Source organism: Schistocerca nitens, chromosome 1 (assembly GCF_023898315.1).
Source record: "Schistocerca nitens isolate TAMUIC-IGC-003100 chromosome 1, iqSchNite1.1, whole genome shotgun sequence".
Taxonomy (NCBI): Eukaryota; Metazoa; Arthropoda; class Insecta; order Orthoptera; family Acrididae; genus Schistocerca; species Schistocerca nitens.
In genome coordinates this window covers 989,624,573-989,630,572 of record NC_064614.1, presented here as the reverse complement: position 1 = coordinate 989,630,572, position 6,000 = coordinate 989,624,573, and the positions used below count along the sequence as shown (strand labels likewise).

Genomic DNA, 6,000 nt, shown 5'->3' with positions numbered 1-6,000 from the left:
GTGTTTCAATTCCTTCAACCTCCATGTGTATTTAGTAGCAATGTTAATAGCTAGTAGAAAATAATTTAGCTGACGATTGCAAATAATGTTAAAATAATTGGTTAGCAGGCAGTAATGCACTATCAAAAAATTGACCACTTTAGAGATAAAAATATTTAAGGACAATAATCTATTGCGGAAAAGAGCACCCTTAGAAAAAATGATCTATCCGGATTGGATTATAGTGCGGTGACAAAAGTCATGAGACAGCAGTATCCACATAAACACATGGTGGTAGTATCACGTCCATAAGGTGTAAAAGGGCAGTGCTTTGGCACGGCTGTCTTTTGTACTCAAGTGATTGATTTGAAGACATTTATGAACTGATTATGACTTCACGACAGGAATTAAGTTGGAAGGCAGAATGACTGTTCGAGCTAAATGCAAGGACCATTTCATTTCGGAAATCGTTAGGGAATATAATATTCCGAGACCCGGAGTATCAAGAGTGCGCCGAGAGTGTCAGATTACAGGTATTACCTCTCATCAAGGACAACACAGTGCAGGACGGTCTTCACTTACCGACCGAGAGCAGCGGCATTTGCGCAGAGTTCTCAGTGCTAACAGACAAGCAACACTGCGTGAAAGAATCGCAGATATCGATGTGGGACTTATGACGAACGTATCAGTCAGGATAGTGCAGTGAAATTTGCCGTTAATGGGCTACGACAGCAAATGACCGACGCTACTGCCTTTACTAACAGCACTACATCGCCTACTGTGTCTCTCCTGGGTTCGTGACAGTACCTGTTGGCCCCTAGACGACTGGAAAACCGTCTGGTCAAATGAGCTTCGAAATTCTTCCAATCAATCCTTGGCATGAATCAGCAAACCCGTGTTTAATGGTATTAGTTGCAAACAGTCTTTGTTGCAATTTTAGTTTTTTTTATTTATCAAGTACGCGTTTCACCTTATTTAGGCATCTTCAGGCTGATCTTTATGTCTAATAGATCGTCCTAAGAAGTACCAAATTAAGATCAGCCTGATGCCGAAATAAGGTGAAACGCGTAGTTGATAAACAAAGAAACTAAAATAGCAACCAAGACTGTTTTCAACTAATATTAAATAAGTACCGAATGCAATTAGTAAGAGTTGATGGTAGGGTTCGAGTTTGGAATAGACCCCATGAAACCATGCATCGAATTCGTCAACAAGACACTGTGCAAGTTGGTGGTGGCGCCATAATGGTGTGGGCTGTGTTTTCATGGAATGGACTGGATCCTCTGGCCCAACTAAAACGATCATTGACTGTAAATGGTTATGTTCGGCTACGTGGAGATCATTTGCAGCCATTCATGAACTTGACGTCCATGGAATTTTTATGAATGACGATGTTTCGTGTTACGAGGTCACAGTTGGCTCTGAGCACTATGGGACTCAACTGCTGTGGTCATCAGTCTCCTAGAACTCAGAACTACTTAAACCTAACTAACCTAAGGACATCACACACATCCACGCCCGAGGCAGGATTCGAGGTCACAGTTCTTCGCGACTTGTTTGAAGAACGTTTTGGACAATTCGAGCGAATGGTTTTGCTACCCAGATCGCTCGACAGGTATCCCATCGAACATTTATGGGACATAATCGAGACGTCAGTTCGCGCACGAAAACTTGCAATTATTCTCAATTGTGGACGTATATAGAGCTGGCATGGGTACGTATTTGTGGAGAGGACTTCCAACGATTTGTTGAGTCCATGCCACGTCGAATTGCTGCACTACAACGGGCAAAAGGAGGTCCCACAGGATACTAGGAGATATCTCATTAGTTCTGGCACCTCAGTGTAATGCGAAACGTAATTTGGTAAGCACGTTAGAGGCACATTGAGAAATAAGAATATGAAAAATGGTGAAGTCCCTGATTTGTAACAGCGTGTATCAATATAGCCAACAAACAGTATTTTAAAACACTATTCTGCGAATGTAATTCTGCTAAATGTTGCCTAACCTATTACTGTCGGTACCATATTAAAAATTGCGTATGTGCAGTTGTTGACTAACGGAGGCACAGTTCGTTGTGAATAATATTTGTAAACGTCGATGTGCTCCTTCTTACGCAGTTATAAAAATGAGAGCGAACAGAGGAACCAAATGCGGATGGCAAAGAGCTTTTACTGCGGTGGGAAACAAGATTGCGATTTCTTATTTCGAGTAATAAGTTTATGGGGGCAAAAACATCTGCATCTACATGGTTACTCTGCAATTCACACTTAAGTGCCTGGCAGAGGGTTCATAGAACCATTTTCACACTACTTCTCTAGCATTCCACTCCCGAATGCCGCGTGGGAAAAAGTAACACATAAATCTTTCGGTTTGAGCTCTGAGTTCTCTTATTTTATTATGATGATCATTTCCCCCTACGTAGGTGGGTGTCAATGTAAGGATCTACGAACTACGACCTTTTCAGTGGTGAGTGAAATCTTCTTAGGTATAAAACATTGATTTACAACAAAAATGCGTGCTTGACACTTCATAATCCTCCTGAGAGACAGGGAGATAACTATAGCGGTTAGACAAACAGATCACAGCTGCCGGCAGAACAAAAGAGAAGCTAATTCAGAAAACAAGCCAATCTTGTGCAGGTGACATACGGTCAAGTACACTGACGAAACTGCGGCGCCATGAAAGATAAACAATCTCACACAGTTTGAACTTGTCATAGGGTTATAGCAGGTGTCGATCAGTTATCTTCAAATCTCTCGCCCACTCGAATGCTGACACTAATGTTATTGTTATCGATCTACCACTGTATAATTGTGAAGTGTTTGCCAGATATCATGAGTCCAATAGTACTTATAGAAGACGTGCTTCTCAAGTGTAAACAGTGCTTGCTGCGACGCAACCTGTGATAGACACAGTAAGTTCTATTTTTCTAGGTATGGTATGGTACAGCAAGTCTCGTTTCTGTTCTTCTTCTGTCTCCCTCAGACGACCAATTTAACAAAAACCAAACACCGATATTGTTCTTAGGTCACTTTCCCGTATCATTGTTTGGTATAGCTTCCCCGGAAAATGGTGTAATCTCGATTTGAGTATGTTTTCATTTTAGTCACTCATGCCTTGTATACGTGAGGTAGAAATTGGGTGCAATAGCCGTAGGCGCATACAGAAAATCGATTTTAGTGTGTCGAGTCAATTGAATGAATTACATCTGGAGCTAGTGAAACGTCCAGACACTGAATTGCACAGTAGTCCGGAAAATACTTTCAGAGTCCATGGGTACGTGAATTCAGGCTCGATTGTAGCAGATCGAAAGATGCCTGATCTTGCAAACTAGGGAACCGAAATACCGTATCGTAATGCGTCAAAAGTCACTCGCCTGTTGCAGATAAAACTGATGTTACTTGAACTGTTATGATGTGGAGTGGAACTATTTAGGCTAAATCAATCGAAACACTTTTTAATTTATAATTAAATTGTCTATTCAATGGTTATTATTTGTAGATGCTAGAAAAAAGTAAGCTACTCGACAGTGGAGCAGAAAATTCGTTAAGGATAAACTATCAGTTGTTTATGGTCATCTTACTTCACGTCTTTCAGAGATTAAATCATATTTCCACCTTTTTTTACGATTACGGAAGTTGTCATTTATTTTTTACTATAAGGGATCAGATAATACAAATACTTCCAGGTAACTGGCTGAAATGTACGGCATAATTCTTCGAAGGTTGTCAATAAGTGTTCGTCAAGCACATTGCTAGTGAATGCCTTAATGCAAGGAAAATCTTCTTCCTCAAAGACGATTTTCACCAAGAATATTACACCAAGAGACTTCAAAGAACGAAAACGGGGAAAATAACAAGATAGTGATTCATATTCCCCTGATCCTTGTAGTCACACAATGTGGCTGATTCTAGTTACTAAGAAGACCAACACGTGTCTCGTCCATTTTGGTTTCGTAAGTACATTCAGTAATAAAAATTATTTTGTGCAGTTCATTAAATCTAATTTGAATAGGCAGCGGTAGAGTCCTACTCATGGCTCATTACTACTGACTTTCCACAACAAAGGGAAAGAAAATTTGCAGAAAACCATTTAATAATTCCTTTAAAAACAGTTTACCTTTTTGCACCGTTATCGAGATTTCTTTCTTTTCTATTAACGTTAGTGTGGTGTTTTCTTTTCTAACACCAAAAGGAATTCACTTCCATACACGGAGATATGGTTTATTCGTAACATGTTTCAAAGAATATTCGTCTGATTTAATGAAGCTTCAAGTAAACCGCTGAAGACGAACATGAGATCCACAATCAGTTCGGCATAATAATTGTTTCAAAATAAGTACTATGCAGCCAATGTCGACTTCTAGTCATGATAAAGTTAATATCGATCAACACTAACAATAGGAACTATCATGTACAAGTGGAGCTAATAATTGTGCATTAAAACCAATACAACTGTCACTTACGCCAGGCAATGCAGGGCATAAGATGAAACCAGTTTGCTCCCTATTACTGATTTCACAACAACCAGAACTTTTTCCATCTTCTTCATTAGTCAATTATTAATCTACTACAGCCGGCCGCTGGTGGCCGAGCGGTTCTGGCGCTACAGTCTGGAACCGCGCGACCGCTACGGTCGCAGGTTCGAATCCTGCCTCGGGCATGGATGTGTGTGTTGTCCTTAGGTTAGTTAGGTTTAAGTAGTTCTAAGTTCTAGGGGACTTATGACCTCAGCAGTTGAGTCCCATAGTGCTCAGAGCCATTTGAGCCAATCTACTACAGCGCCATTTTTATAAAGTTTGAAATTTTCTAACAAAATATCTTAAATAACACGGACAAATCTTCTCTAACAAACACAAACATACCCAGTGATGTTAATGGGGAAATAGTAGTGAGGTACAGATAATGCTATCTAATATTTAATGTTTGAAGGATATTTTTATGACTAAATTAAAACAATAGTCTACAGTGCCTTACACTAAGAACTATTGTAAAAGGATGTGACATATTTTAACTCTTTAGAAACACATTTTTAAATGTCGCCATATTACTTATTCTGATCTCAGCACCAAAATTTTGCGAGAATTCCCCAATTTAACGATTTATTGTGAAGTCTGTTCAGAACTGTTTTGTTTTTTAGAAGGGGTAAAGAATGATACCTTGACAAACACTGTCTGAAAGTGCATTTTTCCTGGTTGTTGTTCTAATTCTCTCGAGAATATCGAATAAATGATTATTAAGATGCTTGCTTATGAACTACTTGTGAACTATCATTTCTTATAATTTCCTTTGGATTAATATTGGCATTAACACGATATTTTGTTGGTTGCACTCGAACGTATTTCCCTGTATTCTATAGAATTCTAGTAATGCCATCTAAATTGTTAATTTATACCCTATTGTATGCAAACCATAAGTTTTAATTGTCCATCTATATTTACCCGAGTAACCTTTATGGTGTGTAATTGGTCCTTTACGCTTTCTCAAACTGATACTTATTTATTCTGATGGTTTATAATTTAATGCAGTATATGAACTTTTAATGTGTGAATTTATCAAGAAATATAGTTAATTCTGCATTGCATCTTTTTTTATATTTATGCTATAATTTATGATTTTCAAAATATCTAGGCTAATAATCATTGATATACATGTCCTTGACAGTCTGAGCCACCCTCATTTCTCGTACAACTAACTGGGTTTATGTTTCTCCATTTTCATTTCACTAGTAAAGCTAATGGATTATGTAGAGAAGTGGTATTACTTATGAGCCCTCTTCGACATTGCTTCAGATCGGGAAAATCACATTTCGAGATTTTTGATGTAGGTCATAGTAGATTAATCTGTTTACGTTGTTCAGTAGTTCTGTCTCTTTGGCTTATTTCAGAGTGCTATTAAATATCTTCAATGTGATATAATATCCTTACCGTACCATCTACAGAAATAATCATAAACTAATAAAAGTTTGTCAAACGTTGTCTTCTCTAAAACAAAGTCCAAACATTTTTGTTGAAATCAGT

At 38.4% G+C, this 6,000-nt stretch overlaps 1 protein-coding gene across 1 annotated transcript in view; it reads left to right on the top strand.

The window, feature by feature from the left end:
• The first annotated feature begins 2,834 nt into the window (after positions 1–2,834).
• Positions 2,835–6,000, top strand: part of LOC126237795 (uncharacterized) — a 51,906-nt gene continuing 48,740 nt past the window's right edge. Inside the window, exon 1 of the mRNA XM_049947749.1 lies at positions 2,835–2,895. The gene's annotated coding sequence lies outside the window, so the exon portion shown is untranslated. The remainder of the gene's footprint in view (positions 2,896–6,000) is intronic.